Below are 20,348 nucleotides of genomic sequence, written 5' to 3'. Positions count from 1 at the left end.
TATAGACTACCAATTATACGGACGTGTCATATTTATCTACCAAGATGAATCATAGGTCGGCTATCACCATAGCCTTGGTATCAGAAGATAAAACTTCAGTATGTGGACACTGTGTAAGGATGAGTTGGGCCCGTATGATCCCGACTGCACAGGATAAGACCCCTGAAGATGGAAGAAGGGCAAACATCACTTAACAACTGGGTGCGCAGTTTACACATAGTGGAAATGCAGAGAATATGAATAATCATAGTACATAGAATCGTAGGTTGCAGCCATCATAATTTTTAAGCAGTGAATGACCAAACACGACTGATTACACAGCACATCATTTATACAGACAAAATGTATACATACCACTGACTTATATGCATTTCAGAGCTAGCTATCAAGATGAAGGACTGATCATCCTAGAAAGAACTTCAGACACTGGGGAAGCTATGTTGCATTACATACTCTCCAAACATACTAAATGGAAACTATGCTGCATACAGTTAGATATTCGTGTACTAACTTATTTTGTATATCAAACTGAAACTACAATACATAATTTATACACCACCAGCGTCTATTGATGAGAAAACTTCTTTGATTTTACTCTTTTCGTGCCTTTGGCTGAACAACAGTGTCAACAATGTTGCTTAATGCAAAAGGTAGTATGTCGGTCCTATGTAGGCAGCATCTTGCTTGTACTATACAAAGTAGTATGCTTCTGCTCTCAGTATGTCTCTGGAGACAAAGAATTATGTTCATGCACATCCTCTCAGATCATCAGTTGAACCCCAAAATATCCGCCTAAGACCTTGATATGTGAAATGATGCAAATCAGTCAAGAAAGTAAATATACTATATTCTGATAAAACGTAGGCACTCCATTGATCTAGAAACAATGTGAAACCCCTTTCATGGTATACCTTCTCATGCCTGCATCAATTGAAGAGACAGCAACCTCTTGACAAAACTCAATTCATGCCCGTAAAAGCGGAAGTTAATCACAATACCAATAAAAAGGAAACCTCACATTCTTAATAAATTATATTTTGCCCCAATCCCCTCTGATCAGCAACTATCTCTTCAGAACTAAAAGCGGATGATTGAATCAGCATAAGCTTGATTAGCCCTAAACCACCACTATTAATTGTTTTCAAATGCTAGGTATTAACCTTGAGATAGAAAGTTTACACAAAGATATATCGAACACATAATACCGCCAATTTCTTGCGAGCAAGAAAACTGAATTATAATATGTAGACCTGAACAGAAATCTGAAGCATGAAGTTGCTTGCAACATTTAAACAATCTCTAAATAACAGTAAGAGCTTGTAAATTCATCCAGGTCCAGGTATAACACCGACACTTTCCCCTTTCACCTGTAACTTCAATAATACCTCTGATTTCCTCAGGAGTAACATTGGTAATCCTGTTGGTACCCCTAGAATGGAGTACATATGGAAATGCTCAGAATCAATAAAACCTGTTTCACCTATAACTTCAACAATGCCTCTCATTTCCTCAGGAGTAACATTGGTAATCCCGTTCGTACCCTTAGAATGGAGTAGATATGCAAATGTTCAGAATCAATAAAACAGAGCCTGAAATTAATGAACTATCTTACAAATAAAAGACTTCCTATATTGTGCAAGTCTAAGATATGTTGCAACTCTATTTCATTGGAAATTTTAAGTTAAAGTGTTCATAAGAGTATGCAAGCGTCGCATGAAAGTATTTCCATCTTACAGCATAGCAAGAATGTTAAAGGCTAAATATAAAAGAGTAAAAGTACAAATCTTTGGATAACCATAGACAACTGGATAGAGCAAAGGAAAAGAAAATAGTGGAGTCCACACATAAAGATTGTGTGCATCGCTCCCCTCTTCGAAAAAAAAACAACGACCGATGAAAAATCATGCAGAACACACAAGCCGGTTGTACTAAAGACTTAAATTTTCATTGGGGAGCACATGTGCTAGTATGGAAACTCAAGCAGTGGTTCTCCTTTACCAAAGTAACATGACTCGATTTATATTGAATCACTGGCACTGAATCTTGATTGCACATACTATGCTTTTCCAATTTGCTTGAAGCTATAACTAACTAACCAAGTAACAATGAAGACAAAGAACAATCAGTCATCAGGCAGGTGCAAACATGAAAGATCAGTGAAATCAATTAAAAGGAGGAGCACACATTAATTAATTACTTTTCGATACTACAAATATGTAGATATGTTGGTCATAACTCAAAAGCATGAATTGGCAGGACTTCCAAAATTGCAAACTGAATCTGACATCAAGCGGAATATTGGTAGCAGATTCTAGTTTCTTCCCTACTTGATTACATCGTGCTTCTCTAATGTTGTTAATATTTAATTTAAAAGGGTGCGGTATTTAATTCAACAATCATGAGTAATGCACCAGTAGCTAGGAAAACAAAATTTATAAAATATTTAGACCTCTCCTCGGCTGCTTTTCAACGACCGAATTGCATCCTAGATACATATCATTTAGTCATAAGACATGCAGTGTTACTTTTATGCCCCATGTCTGAATCAAAAAACAACCAGTAGAAACTTCCTAAACCCTTACTAAAGCACAATACTCTAGATGGACATGATAATACAATTTCTCTATGAACATGAATGTAGGGACAAATCAAAACTTAACTGAAGCTACAAAATAGTTCAGTTGAGGAAAAATAACGCCCAGGCATTCCTTCAAAACGAATGCCATGCATAAAAACAATACTCCACCCACAGGAAAGAGAACCAATGTAGTCCTCAATTCACATATTTTTACTGAATGAAATAAGTTCAGTAAAGGTCGAATGTTTTCATTATCCAAGCTCACCGAAACCATGCAGGAGGGGCCCCTGTTCTTATTTACTAGAATGAAAACTATACACAACTGTAAAAATGAAGAGAATAACAGAATCAAAAGTTCAAGATGAATTCAGATTGGCCATGGACCTATAAAATTTTCCAAACATGTCTTTTTATGCAACTCATATCAGGATCAAAAGTTATACATTATGTTTTTGGATCTGTTCTCGTAATTATCGTTGGATCTGGAAGCAAATCATCATACAAATTTAACGTGCGGTGAACAAATTAGGAAAAAGCAAGAATGCAATGGAGAACGCAGTGAAAAACTGAACCACACAAATTCACCAGGAAAGCTTCGTCGTCAGAGAGATATAAAGTTCAGGTTTCAGATTAGTCATGCAACGCCTGAGAGCAAGAAGCTATTTTATTTTTCTTTTGTGCTTCAATGAGATGGTGAAAAGGCAAAGGCAGAAGTGCAGAACTGATCGTTTCATTCTAGTCTGGACAAATAGTTGGGCTTTTTCATTGCTAATGCTTTGACCATTCACGTCTAATCTACCAATTCTTAGCATTACTACTCCATGTATGCTGCTTAAGAAAATCGTTCGGTTCAGAATCTGTACACGCTATTGCCTGTATGACTGAACTGAAAAGGTCAAATAAAAGACAGAAGATATGAGCAGATCAAGGGAGGGAAGGAAGGAAGGCGGGGAAAGGATGGTTCACCTGCACGCCGGAGTTCCCGCGCCGGTAGTCGCCAGATTAACCGTTGCGCTCGCGCACACCGTGCTCGTCGTCATGGAGTCACCAGGAAGATGTTGTGCCTGGCGTCGACCGTGTTAGAGCACAACAACTTGGCTCCTCCAGGTGCGACTTTGTGACGCATCGACAGTACACCCGACCCAGGCGACGACGATTGCGGTTCACGGAGGAGCAACGCGGTGCTGCTACATGTGCCACCCCCACCGGAGGACGGCCGGCGTGGCTCCTCACGCCCCCATGGCTGCCAGCTCCGCGCCGCGCCCGCCCCTCCTCCATGGCGGCCACGTCTTCCAGCGACCACGACCCTACTGAGGCGTCGCGCCTGAGGTCGGCCCGGCCCGGCCCCTCCTCCACGGCGGCGGCATCGTCTTCCAGCAGCCACGACCCCAGCCGCGGCGTGGCGTTCGTGGCCGACGGGAAATCTTTTCGCCGTGGAGGTCGCCCAAGGCACAGGGGCGACGTCCGGCGACGCGCACTTGAGGTTTCCCCGCGGACGCTGCTCGACCCCGGCGGCGGGCGCATACCAGCATGTCCAAGGAGAGCGGAAGCGCGATCGCAGGCGGTGCGGCCGTGCGGGCGATGCAGTGGCCGGTAAGGTGTCTTCTGACGCTGGAAATCTCCTCTTGGCAATATTAGCGTGTCGATGTGCCACCGCCGAGGCCGACCTGCCGGCGGCGGCACTACTGGTTTCGGCGCCCGATGTCTTGTCGAGGGACTAGAACGCGGAGGGATGGAGGAACCCCGCCGTCGCGGCAGAGATGTAGGAGGAGGAGCGGACCCGGGCCGCGACCGCCGGCTCCTCGGACAGTCAGCCGCCGCTGAGCGAGAGGCGGCCACATCGGGGGGATCAGGGCGGGGAACAGGCCAAGGCAGGGGGCTAGGGTAGGGAGAGCGGTGGAGGTGGAGATCGGCCAGGGTTAGAAGGTAAGAGAGAAAATTCCATGGCGGGCACGGACGAAAGAAGCAGCACTAATCCGCCCACGGGCGCGAGCCGAAGCAGCGACACGCGGAGGAACAGCGGCCGGCGGTCTTGGCGGCGGACAGCAGAACGGCGAGAGTACGGCGAGCATGCCGATCTCCTCTCCACTGGAGGCAGATCGAACCAGAGAAAGGACGGGGGCACCCGGCGGCAGAACTGAGAAACAAAGAAAAGAGGAGCGAAAGGGGAAAAAAAAGAGAAGGGAAGAGAAGCACCGGCCAGAGAAAGCACGGGCCCACCCGACGTCAGCAGCACAGTAACAAAGAAACGCTACACCCACCCAGAACATACATGGAAGGAAGAATCGAGAGGACATAAAATACTGAGAAATAGCATCCTGTCCCCCGAAATACACACAGACGCGAATAACACGTGGCAGCATGCGAAGTAGGGTAAAAACAATCCCAAAAACTGTGAAAAAACGTTGATGCTAAGGTTTAATATAGTACTAATAATTCCCAAGTAAATGTAACCACTAAATTATTCTATAACAAATAGACCTTTACAGTATAGTTGTGTTAACTAATAATGAAATTACCCTGGTAATTTTTTTTGTCACAATCTCCTCCCAATTGCAACATACTTCAACGGGAATCGTTCAGAATGTCCCATTGCAGCTCTAATGGAACCCCAGGTTGATTCTGAATTTCCTCTAGCGAACTCAATGCCGTTCAAAGCATCCTAGCAAGGCAAGAACAAACAAACTTAAAATCATGAGAAATGCATATAACTAATTTATAGATATGATAGAAACTACTATGAGGTAAATAACAGAAGGGCTAACAATATTTAAGCATATTGACCGCAACTTAGGTGACACACTAGGCACTACCTAATTCCCGTGTGGATGTCCTTTTGGCATCAAAGGACCATGTTCAATTAGCATACACAAAATATGTGGTTGTCATTCAGATCCCATACCCATAAACTAGTTTGTAAAGGTTTTATTTTCACAAGACCACCTAACTTACCTGAATCTGATATGCCCCTAAACGTACTCTGGAAAATAGGCAATATGTTTTTTTCTTTCAGGCATGAAAAAAACATTGAACTTACTGTACTAAGGACGACCCATACAGTGAAATATATCAGGCATTGAACACATACCTTTACAAAAGGTGCAAGTGCAGTGGTATCAACTTCATCATGGTGGCTGATCTCTAAATTTTGAAAGAAATTTTTCAAGAAATTAATGGGTACATAAGTGATGATTAAGATATGCTAAAATACAATTAATGGAAAAACAGCAAGAGTATCGTACCCGCATTGAAAATCCATATTGGCTCAGCACCTAGGTCTTCGGCAAGCTGTCAATAGAAATTTGAAAATAAATGTATGAGATATATAACTACACAGTTTTAGGAGATTAACCAATACATACCTGGAGAAACTCAAAATACCCCAGGCCAGCATCTGTCTAGTAGTTCCAAACGTCTCCATAATGCCCAGGCCTCTCTTCTCATGGACCAATAGTTTCCTTCCATCTGACATCATTTTTTAAGACTAGTCACAATGCATAGTATCATATAGAAGTATCATGCGTATGATACTACTACATATTACTATCTCCACAATGCATGATATCATATACTAGTATCATAGTCTCCATATATTAATTGTTTTGTAGAATCTCAATGCAAATATGTGTACAAGATTTACTTGACATTATTTTTTCTAGTAGTATGTGCTATGATACGGTATCTACCTATGATACTAGTACACTCTCTCTCATCCTTAATTGCACTGCCACATCAGCATTTTGCATGCATGGAATGCATGATACTACCTATGATACTTCCATTGTGAGTAGTCTAACCAATCTCCTTCAACAAAGCAACCACCTAAATGGTGTAACACATCAGCAATTTGTCTTTGTGACACTCCATGACGCGTCCGTGAACTTTGCTGCCGCGATGGTGTGTGCTATATATGCGCTCGTGGGAATGAAGATTGTGAGAAAAAGAATTATCAGGGTAATTTAATTATTATTTATTGGCCCATTCCCAAGGAGTCCATAGATTTTGGCGACCCTAGGGCGAAAGACACCTTGGGCCCCTTGTTCATAGTGGCTAAGTTTCCTAGGGCATGGGCCGGGGGCGATGGCCCCCCTACTCTAGAAAATTATTTAAAGATATTTATTTATGCTAAATTTATATATTTCACTTAAAGTTAAGCATGATTGGTGTTCTGGGCCCCTTAACAATCTCGGTCAAGCTTCACCACTTGATCACACATAAAAAAACTTAAAAAATATTATTATTCAGCAAGATAAATATCAGAGTAATGCAATAACAAACTAAATAATATTTACATTTGAAAGATCTATGCTCTTCAAAATCTTGGTGAAGTCGTTTGAAACTATTTATTTCCATTGATCGCACGAACTATATACCATGATTTTTATTTATACCAATAGCTACTTGTGTACATGTGTGCATGTGAATTGACTACGAGAAGTAGAAATAATCGGAGAAAAAATTATGAGGGTTGGCGTTGTTCTGCACATTTGAGAAGGAGTCGGAGTATAGGCATGTCAAGCTGCAACTTCAACCTTCTATATTTTCTAGAATTATTTCAAACTCTACCACCTAAAGAGTATGAATATAAGTGTACTCTACTAAATGTGCGAACAAATCTTGTTCTGGGGCCCTAAATGTTGAGGGCCCAGAGCGAGCGCCCTTCTGCCTCACCCTAGGGGCCAGCCCTGCACTCGTGAACCACGGTGTGTGCGTAGCGAGCTCGGGGAGGTTGTATATATCCCATGTGTCAGCCTGTGCCGCTGGCCGGCTCGTCATTACATGCATGGAGGGCAACGCGGGCTTAGCCCAGTGGTTGGGATCGCAGTGGCGCACCTCAACGACCGGAGTTCGATTCCTGTCAGGGATGAATTTCAGAATTATCACGCCAAATCCGGCTTCTACTATATCAAAAAAGTGCCTAGTTCCTCCTAGACACGATTTCATTACATGCATGAATCGGGTATAGATCGAGACACGCTAGACATCCAAATGCTCACGTATCCATATGAAGCATATACACTGAACGTAGAGAATTTCATTAATAGAAAGTTAACGGGCTGTCATGTGCACCCTGCATACATATTCCATAGTGTAGGCAAGAGGTGTATTTCCATAGAGCCCGATTTGTATCGAAAGATCTACAAAGGATAATTACCATAGGTTGTTTTTAAAAGTGTATAGAACAGTGTTGTTTGTAGGTATGGAACCATGTACAATACCGCTGTCCTAGCCGGAAATTCATTTCGGCTCTCGGTGCATATGCTCCCTCTACTAAAAAATTATATTTCAAAGTGCTAAAAAGATTTGACAAAATATTTTACATGTACATCTCTTCAATATATGCGAATTCGTCAAGTTTCACAGAAAAAATAATAAATTTTGTGATCTATGTAAAAGAGAGAAAATTTATCTTGTAAAAAGCATTATTTTTAGCACTAAATTTGTGTTTTCTACACATGCCACATGACAAGTTAATTTTGCATGAAACGACTTTGTGAGAGATAGCACGTGAAGATATACATGCATATATTTATTTCTATTTCTTTAAAAAAAAATAATGTGTGTAAGATGTATTTAAAATAGAGGGGGCATACACAAGCATATTTTCTCTTTCTTAATAGATGGCTCCATTTTACTGATCTCACACTGAGCCACGTCATCGTTTATTCTCTCGCGTTGTGTTCTCGCCCGTCGCTAGGTGGCTGGTCGCTGGTCGCTCCCTCCGGCATATTCTCCGCATGGGCTGGGCGTAGCCTGGGCGCCCCTGCATGGGCTGGAGTAGAAGCCCGATTTATTCGCTCAACCATCATCCCGTGAAAAGAAATGTTGCCGCAGTTTAGCTGGAGGCCCGCTTTACTTGCTCGCACTTTACTCCGGTGGAAAAAAAACATGGAGGATGTTCCTCCCGTAATGACGCTTTCCACCGCTGCTGTGCCGATGGCCCTCCCACTGCCACCGACCTCTGCACCACAAATGAAACCGTCCCATGATGCTCCACGTTCATCAATACACAATAAACTGCATGGTTTAACAATCTATTTGGTTCCACCTCCAGCTATAAAAGACCCCGTGTTGCTATGGATTTCCAACGCGTTCGCCTGTTCGCGTCTATTTCTCTTGCCGTTCTCCACTCTGGTACCTGTCCGCTTCAGATTCTCCTCCTTCTTTTCTTTTTTATCCCCTCATGGTCTCACTCATGTTTGTCAATCTATTAGGTTGCTCTGACGCTCGATAGCTGCTGATGTTTTGCCTACCCCGATTCAATTGGGTTTTCCTTTGCGAGCTGCTAAAAGTCCCCACTGATTTTGATTGAATCCAGTTGTGATAGGAGTCAACCTGATTTGATTCTGTTTTCCTTGGCGTGCTGCTCAAATTCCACACTGATTTTGATTGGATCCAATTATGATAGGAGTTTTTAGGATTGAATGAACCTAACAGTCTACTTCCATATTTCCCCTCAGATTTCGTTTCATGGGAGACAAGAAAGCCGGGGAATCGTTGCTGGGAGTCAAGGCGAGGACCAGCTGGTGGGATGGGGGAAAGACGACGAAGACGAGCAAAATTTGCAATTATCATGGCCGGCGGCCACTTGCGGCAATGCCTCACAAACGATTAATTATGTCCGATAAATGTACGACTCCACGTGGCTTCATACCATTCTCTTAATCTCTATTCTGTTGGGGCAACCGTGTGCATCGATGCATGTGTGATACATGTCCTTATCCGATGTGATTACCAAAACACCAATCATTTTTCCCTTTGTTTGTTCAAGGTTGTAAGTGTAGAAAGTAGAATTCCCAGTTTCACATTGACAACACGGTAAATTGTGCATGTCCCACAACAACGCGCGGGGTTTCATCTAGTTCCAAAACAACACTCCCCGTCGTAGTGATCATTGGTACTTGGCCTTTCCTTCTTTTTTAATATAAGATTTTTTTTCCTTAGCAGGTTTTTTCAGTGGCAGGATCCAAGATTTTTTTTGATAAAGTGAATATATTAATATCGCGAAGATTCCAATTATATCCGGCCTTTGTACTAACGAAATGTTCTAAAAACATTACGATGCACACAACCCAACTTCTAAAATGAAGAAGAAAAACAAAAGATCTCGCTACGGTGATTAAAATCGTGTGGCCGCAACACAAACACTGCCAAGACACTACCCAGAGTCCATACTCTCAAAACAATACCTTTAATAGCCATTTCCACACACAACCAATTAAGACCAAATCTTAGATTTTCACCATGAAGCAAGTCCGCCCTCTCAAAACAATGTATTCAACAAGGCCATTACCAGGCAGAACGAATTAACGCCTGATCTTGAATTTTCACCTAGAAAGATAAGACTATGTACTCGTTTTGTGCTACCGTCCCCGCTTGTTGATGTCGCTGCTGCAAATCAAAAAACACCAAGCAAAGTCTTCATTGCCTCGAATTACGGGGACCTCAGACCTCAGCCGCCATTGTCTTCTCCATGGAAATAAAAAACCGACATGTCCCATGATGGCAACAGACGGCGAAATTTCGCGTCACTCCCTCCTGAAGCCGCACGACTAGAAATATGGGTGCACACGAATGAATCTCATCCCATCCACCAATCTACATGCATCAGGTGCGGCCAGATCAATGAGGGCAGGTATCAAGCAGAACATCGTCTTGGCATGAGAACAACCCAATGGAAGCATCCACGCAGATCGGCAAGCTCCCACACCGCTGTCCGCGGGCTCCCAACAACAGACTGATATTTAGATTATTATCATATTGATATGGATTCCTCCTGAAATTATTGGTCTATATGTAACAGCAATGAACGCCTTACTCTAATTCAACATCATTCTTGTGTGCACCATTCATTACATAGTATGTAGATACATATGGGAGTTTGAGAGCAAAAGAGTCGTATGCATATCTAGATACTACAATGATTGAGCATGTGCTTAGTGCACCACGCTTTTTTTTTCATTTTTGTATCTTACAATTTATAACTTATGGACTTAAAATTTTGCATGTCACTGAAGTATTACAACTACAATCTGTCAAAAAAAAGTTCAGATCTTTTTTGTCAATTTAAATTTAAAAAAAATCAAAAAAATCTTTAAATAAATAATATTTATTTCGGAAAAAACTGGAACTATTTATCACACATCCTATCACAACTATTTCAGTGAACTGCTATTAAGTAACAGTAAAATGAAAACACTAGGACTCTCTCACAGCGATTTGACGCTCTGAGCCGTTCGACCGTGCTGGTGAACGTCCCAGATCATCACTCCTCGTACCGACCATATGGTCCATTTTCACAGTATCCAAGCTCGTATGACAGCCTGCCAACATAACAGAGCCGCTTCTCCCGAAATTCATATGGGCGCCTCACCATGAACCGGGCCAAAACCACCACAACTGCTCCGCCATTTTTTGATTGGCCTATGCAATTGGTTCAGCCAGTTCCTCATTATAATATGTGTCCCTAAAAAGCCTATTTGCGTCCTCTTTTCGGGAAGGTAGAGGTGTAGGGATTCGTTGCATAGAAAACAAAAAATTTCCTACCGCGAGAACGCAATCCAAGTCAAGATGCAATCTAGAAGACGGTAGCAACGAGGGGATGAACGAGACTAACCCTTGAAGATTTCCAAAGCCTACGAGAGGAGGCTCTCGTTGTTGCAGAAGATGATCACTTGCCGCTTTCAAAAGCGCGTAGAAGATCTTGACGGTGCCACAATCGGGCAGCACCTCCATACTCGGTCACACGTTCGGTGTTGATGAAGACGACGTCCTTCTCCCCGTTCCAGCGGGCAGCGGAAGTAGTAGCTCCTCCTTGAATCCCGGCAGCACGACGGCGTGGTGGCGGTGTCGATGGAGATCTCCGGCGGAGCTTCGCTAAGCGTTTGCGGGAGAGGTGGAGGAGGTGGGGCGGCTAGGGTTTGGGAGAGGGGTGGTCGGCCACTTAGGGGGTGCGGCCAAGCTATGGCTTGAGGTGGCCGGCCCCCTCCCCTTGTCCCTCATTATATAGGTGGAACACCCAAGATTTGGTCTACAAGTCTTCGAATAAGACCCCAAACAAAAACCTTCCATATGACATGAAACCTACCCAAGGTGGGATTCCCACTTGAGGTGGGATTCCCACCTTTCCTTGGGAGGGGGTGGCCGGCCACCTTGGTGGAGTCCACCTGGGACTCCACCCCTCTAGGGTTGGCCGGCCAAGCTTGGTAGAGTCCCACCTTCCATAGTGATTTATTCCGGATTTTTCTAGAACCTTCTAGAACCTTCCATAAATGCACCGGATCATTTTCAAACTTATAAAATGACTTCCTATATATGAATCTTATTCTCCGGACCATTCCGGAACTCCTCGTGATGTCCTGGATCCCATCCGAGACTCCGAACAAAAATTCGAACTCCATTCCATATATTTAATATCTACTAATACGACATCAAACCTTAAGTGTGTCACCCTACGGTTTGCGAACTATGTAGACATGGTTGAGAACTCTCTCCGACCAATAACCAATAGCGGGATCTGGAGATCCATAATGGCTCCCACATATTCAACGATGACTTAGTAATCGAATGAACCATTCACATACGATACCGATTCTCTTTGTCACGCGATATTTTACTTGTTCGAGGTTTGATCATCGGTATCTCTATACCTTGTTCAACCTTGTCTCCTGACAAGTACTCTTTACTCGTACTATGGTATGTGGTCTCTTATGAACCATTCATATGCTTGCAAGCTATTTAGACGACATTCCACCGAGAGGGCCCAGAATATATCTATCCGTCATCGGGATGGACAAATCCCACTGTTGATCCATATGCCTCAACTCATACTTTCCGGATACTTAATCCCACCTTTATAACCACCCATTTACGCAGTGGCGTTTGATGTAATCAAAGTACCTTTTCGGTATAAGTGATTTACATGATCTCATGGTCGAAAGGACTAGGTAACTATGTATCGAAAGCTTATAGCAAATAACTTAATGACGTGATCTTATGCTACGCTTAATTGGGTGTGTCCATTACATCATTCATATAATGATATAACCTTGTTATTAATAACATCCAATGTTCATGATCATGAAACTATGATCATCTATTAATCAACAAGCTAGTTATACAAGAGGCTTACTAGGGACTCATTGTTGTTTACATAACACACATGTATCAATGTTTCGGTTAATACAATTATAGCATGGTATATAAACATTTATCATAAACACAAAGATATATAATAACCACTTTTATTATTGCCTCTTGGGCATATCTCCAACAAGAGGGCGGCAGGGGAATTCATGGCTTCCTTCCTCTCCCTTTACTTTCAGTGGTGGTGGACAAACGTTTCATGTCTCGCCACCTTCTCTCTGGGGTGTGGCTCCTCTGCAGTTGTTGGGCAAATCCAACGTCCAATTTAATCCAACGAGTCTCCTACCAGTCAACCATCAGCAGCGTTTCCTAGAAAAAAACGCGGAAGGGACTCGTGTGAGAACTCAAAACTCAAAGGAAGAGCAGCCGTGAGATAAAATGGCGGACTACTGGCAGGGCTTCTTCAGCGACGCACCATCGACGCCTCCATCTGGGTCACCGTCGCCGATACCCCCGACGCCCTCTGCACGTCCAGGCCGCCAGGGCGGTATCGCGCACCGCCTCTTCACCATGCTCCTGCCGGCTGAGGAGCCTACGGCTGCATGGTGGCAGTCGACTGGGCGCGAGGCCGCCGCTCACGCTGCCCGAGGGAGCTAAGAGCATCTTCAGTCGCGTCCCCCAAAGGGACTTGGAGCGCTTCGGATGACATCGAGATGAACAACACCGCCGGCCGAGGCTGGCGGAACAGCTGGAACAAGGACGGGCGTGTCCTCTTCTGGGCGTTCCAAGGTGCACCCTGGAAAACGTTATCGACGACATCCACAATGGCGCTTCAAGGTTGGAGACGCCGTCCTCGCCGCCACCGTCTCCCACAGCGCGCTGACATCCGAGGAGGACGTTCTCGTCCTCCTCCAACTCTTCCTCGTCAGGGCCGGCGCGATCGACGCCGTCCTCGTCGCACCGCGCCATACACCGTCTCCAAGCGCGAGGTGAAGGAGGAGCCGGAGTTCGACGACGCCCGTCAATTCGAGGCGCAGCGGCAACTGCAGCCGGCAGCAGCAAAGGCGCGGCGGCAACGCCCTCCTCATCCCGAAACCGAAGGTGAAGGAGGAGGAGCAGGACGACGAGGCAGCAGGGAAGGTGGCGCTGCTGGCGGAGTACGAGCGCAACATCGACTCATTGCGAGCAGCGACGACCTCGAGGACTGTCCAGGGCTTCATGCGCCGTTCGCGGCGTCGCTAAACGACAAGGACGCCTGGAGGGGCAACCTCGACAGGGCGATCACCATGTCCATCAGCGACACCGGCAAGCCGCTCGTGGACCTCACTGAGGACGGCGAGGCTGGGCCAAGCGGCCTGGTGAAGGACGAGCCCGACGAGCGCGTCAAGCAGGAGGTCATCACCGACGATATGTACAACTTCCACCAGTACTACGACGCCTCTGGCCACCGCAAGTACTTGTAGATTAGGGTTAGTTTAAATTTCATCGAATTTTGTTCAAATCTATGTAATATATAGCAAGTTTAAATGAATTTGCTTAAGTTTTAAATTTCTGAAATTTTATTTTGGGGGAGCCATGACCCCCAAACGCGCAACAAACAAAACACATGCTAACAGTGTTCCCCAGTCTCTGCAGCTCCGATGGCTCCGCCGACGCGCATGGCCGCGATAGCAACAACCCCGTCGCCGCAGAGGTCTTCCACGTCAGAACCGTCCTCGACGGCAGCCAACAAATGGTCTCCCGCCAGAGGCGTGGTGGAGGGGAAATTTTTCCTAGTAGGAGGCTTGTTAGATTAAATTGGACGTTGGATCTGCCCGGTTTCTCATATAAGGTAAACTTCAATTAGGGTAATCAAGCATTTATCAACTGCCCTTATCCTTGTAATTTCATCGACGACCCCCTTATACATCCAGTTGATTAGTTGTTTGTTTCAGGAGATACTTCTAGAAGCCATGAATTCGATTCGACGGCGAACGTCCGGAGGCTGAACAGCCTAATTCCCGCGTATACAGATCGCAATGGTGAGCGGATACAGATGGGACAGCTTCTCTTTGATCTCAATGGCCGCCTTGATAGCTCGGTCACCTATTGTTCAGCGCCCCGACCATGAATGGCAGTTGCGACACTGCGGATCTACTCCCCTACGGCTCCTTCTTTCTGTGCTGCTAGATATGTCTCGTAATATCAGTTATTATATGATATGTTCGATTTTGGATATAACAGAATATTTGCTGGGCAATTCCAGTTCTAGAATCCCCCATGCCTGTTTCCAGTGAACTTATCTTCAGAAACAGCTTTCTTATTAACCTGTTGTATTTCAAATTTTCTTCAATAAAAATGCTTACCATCGATCTAATTATATGATTATATTACAGGGAAGCTCTTTGTATTTTGATTTATCTATGACTTCCATGTACTTGGTCAGTTGTCACCCCCAAGGCCCCAAGATTTCTGCTCATCCGGATGGTAATTCTGCATCTGTAAGGATCTTATTCTAATAAATTCTCTAAATTCCCAGTCCGATATGTTTCCATGTGGCCTTCTATGCAGGGTGTCTCCATAGAGAGAACCATCCATGTAACCTTGTTGATAGCCACTGGCTCACAAATTATAATCTCACTTTGACAGCCTAGCCAAGGTTTGGTCAGATCTTATTGCGGATCACTGTTTTTGCATTTTCACTGAGTGTTCTGATATAATATTGATTTTACCAGGTTTGTTAAGTGTCTGATACAATTTTAGCAAAATTATTGTATCATGTAGATACCGTAAAGAGGTCAAATATGTTGTATGGGTATATAACATCGCTTAGCATCTTAGCAGATATTATCTTGTTTCTTGCCATGGCATTTGGTTCTCCAGAGTTACATTTTTAAGCCACATGCTTGACATGTTTCTTTCTGGCTTAGCTGATATTTTATACCTAACAGTAGGAAATATTTCAGCTATTTTTTCCCTCTACAGAGCAGGTCTTTTGCGCTCCTTTCCCCAAGAATTCCCAAAGAGAAAGAAGTGATTATTAGATGGTGTGTGAGACAAGCTGGAAGCTGAAGTGCTTTTATTATCTGGTCATTCCTTTTTAGTTAGTTATACTTCTGTTTGGCAGAACAAATGATCCTATTAAGCAGAACAAAAAAAAGCAGATGATTTCCCACAGTAGAAGTCATTAGCTATACAATGCCACACATAATTATTTGACCACTTTCCCAGTGAAGTTTCTTTCCCTGCTTGGCCCACTGAGAGGTAAGCTACAAGGGGTAATTAGTTTTACTATGGAAAATGATCTGATTCCCCCAGGGGATGCATCCTTCGCAACCTCCCCCTTCCCTGTGCGCCGCGTGTCCTCTCGACGTCGTGCAGGGTCCACCAAGACTGCTTACCTTCCACGCTTTCTTCCTCCTCCACTCGTTCTTATGTTTAATCCTTTTTTCCCTCTTTCTCTTTCTCCAACTCTCCCTGCCCACCACCACACGCCATGGCCAACGTGATGGGAGACCGGGCGCTGGCGCCGGAGATCCTGCCGTCGCTGGCCGGCTGCCGCCACGCTTTGCGGTCCACGGCGGCGCTGCGGGCGCTACCAACGTCGGGGCCGGCCACCGCTGCGCGGCGAGGCGGGCGAAACCACACCGGCATGGGCCACCTTGATGGGAGTTCGGGCGCCGGAGATCCTGCCGCCGCGCTTTGCGGCCCACGGCGACACTGCTGCCGGTGCTACCAACATCGGGGACGGCCGCCGTTGCGCGCCGCGACCAGCGTCGCCCTCCTCGTCCTCGCCGCCGCCGGTCAGGCCCACGGCGCGGTCGAGCTCCTCAGTGGCGGCAGCTGCGGCGTCCGGCCGGCGGAGGAGCTCCGTTAGGGCCCACTCCATGGCCACCGCCCGATAGTGTATTTTTCCGCTACAATAGTGTATTTTTCCGCTACAATTGTTATATTGTTTTGCTACTTTTAGTACAAAAATTATGCTGCGATGTCTCCGATGAGGTCGGATTTGCTACAATAGCATAACTTTTTTGCTACTAGGTCTCCGGTGAAGTCTCCGACGAGGTCTACGGTGAGATCTAGGTTGATGTCTCCGGTGAGATTGTTTTTGCTACAATATTATAATTTTTTTGCTAGGGGTCTCCGACGAGGTCTCCGGCTTGTCTCCGGTGAGGTCTCCGGCGAGCTTAACCTGTTTTACTTTATTTTCGTGGGCAAACCCTTTTTTGCTATACTGAAGTAAAAGCGTAATTTTTTTTGCTACCCGATAGCAAAAAGGACACGTGTCAGCATATGGACCAGGAGGCTGGGAAATTTAGATCGTGGGGGCGCCAAGTACTGTCCTTTTACTATTCACTTATTTTGTAGTTCATTTCTTTCTACATTGAAAGATCGAGAATCTGTTAGCTTTGGCTGATTGACGAGTGTTACACTCATTAATTGTGTTATCAAATATTAAATGCTGCTCCACCGATCCCACATATGGTGATAATTACTCAATTTGAACCGGTGAAAGCTTACTAGCTCCTTTTGCTAGCATGGTGCAGCAGCAGCAAAAGTCAGCTGTACTGGTGATGCAATAGAAAAACTGTTTTAAATAGGCAATACTATCTCTATAACGTGGGGTATTTGAATTTCAGAAGGGAATTATTAGTTGAGTACAAGAGAAAAACTATATGATCAGTTCAGAGGTCACTACTTAGTGCTTCTAAGAACTGAAAAGTGTGCCCACTACCACAAGTCAGTGACTCGCTGCCATCACTGTCAAGATGCTTAGCTCTGATTGGAATCCCAATGTCTCATTGTGGACACACTGTTTGTACAACTGGTTTTTTACTAATCTTAATGCGAAATATATGCAGCCAGACGTAATGGCCCTCAACTTGAAGGGAATGTTCTTCTATGAAGGTCGACAATTTCTGATTATCCTTAAATATCCTCCAGATTTGCTCATCTATGTTATTCAGACAGTAAAGTATGCATGAAGAATGATGCTAGAAGTGTGAGTTCCTGAACTTCTCCATTTTTTCTTGTGCTGCCTAGAAATGAAGTAAGTGCAAGGTGCCCAGTGCTCGTTCGTATGTAATTATACTCGTGGCAATACTTAACATGTTTGGAAATAGAAAAGGTTAGATTGGAATGATGGCGCTCTTAGTCTTCATGGCAGTCAATAGGAGATTAGCAGATGGAGCGGCTTGTTGGCTCAAATATAGTTTTGTGTACTTCTCAGTTCAAGGCTGTATGTCCTGAATCTTTGGAATGTTTTAATCTTGATGTTTGCGGTGTTGTTTTGAACAATTAAGCTGGGTTCATTCCTCTAAAAACAAGCGTGCTGTTATGGCGATGGTTGACAAATAATGTGATGTATAGGCACAATTATAGGTTTAATTCGATGTATGATTAACTTCAGTTTCAATGGGTACCTTGTGAAAACACATGCAGTTTGAGGTACCTATATGGCTATATTAGTCACCATAACTTGGAACATTCTATTTTTTCTGTCATGTTATTTGTGATGTTTCTATTACGATTTTCAAGATGGACGGGCGCGACAAAGCACGCATTTATGTTCTAGTAGATCCATATATTGCATGGTGTGAGAGATACGAAAAAGAGAAGTTAGCTGAGAGGTGGAAAATGGGCTAGCACAGGTCTTGATGCACCCGGTGCTCCCTTCAATTTTATTTTCGGCTTCCTAGCCACGGATTTCTAGCTCGCCTCGGTCCCCAGGAGGGGGCCATGGCTCGAGTCCTTCTTTGCCATGGCTCGAGTCCTTCTTTGCCTGCTAGCACTGTCAGTTCTGTCATTGCGTCCTGGCGGGTACTGGAGTTTACCTTGGAGGTCGATACAATCAGGAGATGATCTTATTGCTTTTGGAGGGATCTCTCCTATGTCGGAGGAAGTCCAGACTAGTGAGCGAATTCGTGGTCAGGAAAATGCTGATGTTACTCAAATGGAACGTACTCAACATCTTACCGAAAAAAAGAACAAAGGTTCTTCAGGTACTACATCCAAATCCAAATTTTCTTCATGTTCTAGATGATGCGGTTTTATCTAGAGCGTCCAAACTGGGTATTTCTTTAGTGGCACCTCCAAATCAGATACTATATCAACAATAGCTAATATTAAAGAGAAAGATAATCTGAGAAGTCTAATTGTGCTTTCTGAAAACCTTGAGGAAAAATTAAGACCGACCTACATAAGCATATTGATATTCTCGAACGTGCAAATGACCTTTCGACGGACCTTTCTGAAGAGGGATTAGCTAAAGAAGGTTTAAGTCTCCGCGATGTTGAGAAACTTGCTTGGTGTTCCGGGATTCGCAGCTATGGTACGAAAGTGGGGCAACAGCACATGTGAAGTTCAGAGTTCTAACTTTCAAGGTGAAAACCCAAGGTCTGTCATTAACTGGTTGTGTGTGGCAATGACCTTGTATGAGGCATTGTTTTGAGAACGGGGACTATCTTCAGGGTGAAAACCTAAGATTTTTGATCGGCAGACGACGGTGTTGGTGCACTGTTTCCTTTTTTGGATGCGTCGCTTTTGGAGAGTCTGTATTTTAGGTGTTGTCTAGGGGTGGGTGTATTTTGCTAGGCCTAGGGTACTATAGCGGGACTTTTATTTCTTAGTTTTCTTTTATCTTTTCTAGCTGTATGCATCCGTACTACCATTAACGTGTTGTGTTGTTGCAGAGGTTGGGTATAATTGATATCTTTTGATATTAATATACTCTTTTTATCGAAAAAATCTAGGATCGGAAGATCATGCAGATCCGTGAGACCAAAATAACCAAGGTGTATAAAAGGAAAGAATATGTAGCAAAAGTGGTGTGTAAAAGCGTTCTTTTAAGTATGAAAAAGTGATCCTGAATTTAGTTAAAATAAAAGGAAGTTTTTGAAATGGTTATGGTTTTAGAGATACTATAAGAGATCATCAGCTAGATTTCTTTGCAATTTTAGAAATGAGGAGAGATAATTTTTCTACCCTTTCTTAATCATATTTCGGAGGGCTTGAATTTCCAATGCTATTGTGTACCACCGATAGGAAGGTGTAGGAGACTTTGGTAGGAATTAAGGCTGCCACGTTAACCATTCAGAATGTGGTTACTGGGGATAGGTGCGTGAAGTTTTACATGGCCTCTAAGATTGACAACTTTAAGTGGGTTTTGGTAGTGGTTTATGGGGCTTCTCAAGAGGAGCAAAAACCAGAATTACTAAGGGAGTAACTGAGAATTTACGGAAATGAACCTTTATCTACTCTTGTTCGAGGAGATTTCAACATTATTAGAAGAAAATAATAAAAAAATGATAACTTTAATACCCGCTGACCGTTTATCTTTAATGTCATTACTGAAAGTCTTGACCTTAGAGAATTAGCACTCTCCCGTAGACAATTTAGCTGAGCGAATCGTAGACACTCACCCACCTATGAGAAATTGGATAGAATCCTTGCTAGTGTGGAATGGGAGCACAAATTTTCGTTGGTTTTTGTGAGGGCCCTGACTAGATGTGGGTATGATGATACTCCTCTTCTTTTGGATTCGGCTGACCAGGCGTTCATGGGCAATAAATCTAATTTCTCTTTTGAATTGGCCTGGCTGAAACATGATTGGTTCCCTTAGATGGTAACCAAAGAGTCGAACTACATCTCTTCTGGATGGAATGTGCTTGAAATTTGGCAAAATAAAATACGACATCTTAAGACA

General features: G+C 44.0%; 2 long non-coding RNA genes across 3 annotated transcripts; one reads left to right on the top strand and one right to left on the bottom strand.

The window, feature by feature from the left end:
- Positions 1-383: 383 nt before the first annotated feature.
- Positions 384-4,751, bottom strand: LOC127294764 (uncharacterized). Its single transcript, XR_007847011.2, has 2 exons — positions 912-4,751; positions 384-799 (listed from the first exon to the last, which is right to left on the bottom strand). It is a non-coding gene; the product is annotated as an uncharacterized lncRNA (long non-coding RNA).
- A 9,515-nt stretch (positions 4,752-14,266) lies between these two features.
- Positions 14,267-17,941, top strand: LOC127294765 (uncharacterized). Of its 2 annotated transcripts, XR_007847013.2 has the most exons (3): positions 14,267-14,495; positions 14,599-15,130; positions 15,215-17,941. It is a non-coding gene; the product is annotated as an uncharacterized lncRNA (long non-coding RNA). The 2 variants fall into 2 exon arrangements; XR_007847012.2 differs by having other exon boundaries at positions 14,599-17,941.
- Positions 17,942-20,348: the final 2,407 nt, after the last annotated feature.

The sequence above is a fragment of the Lolium perenne genome, chromosome 4 (genome assembly GCF_019359855.2).
Source record: "Lolium perenne isolate Kyuss_39 chromosome 4, Kyuss_2.0, whole genome shotgun sequence".
In the NCBI taxonomy this organism is placed as follows: domain Eukaryota; kingdom Viridiplantae; phylum Streptophyta; class Magnoliopsida; order Poales; family Poaceae; genus Lolium; species Lolium perenne.
Note: the sequence above shows the minus strand (reverse complement) of the source record. Positions and strands in the feature narration are given on the sequence as shown.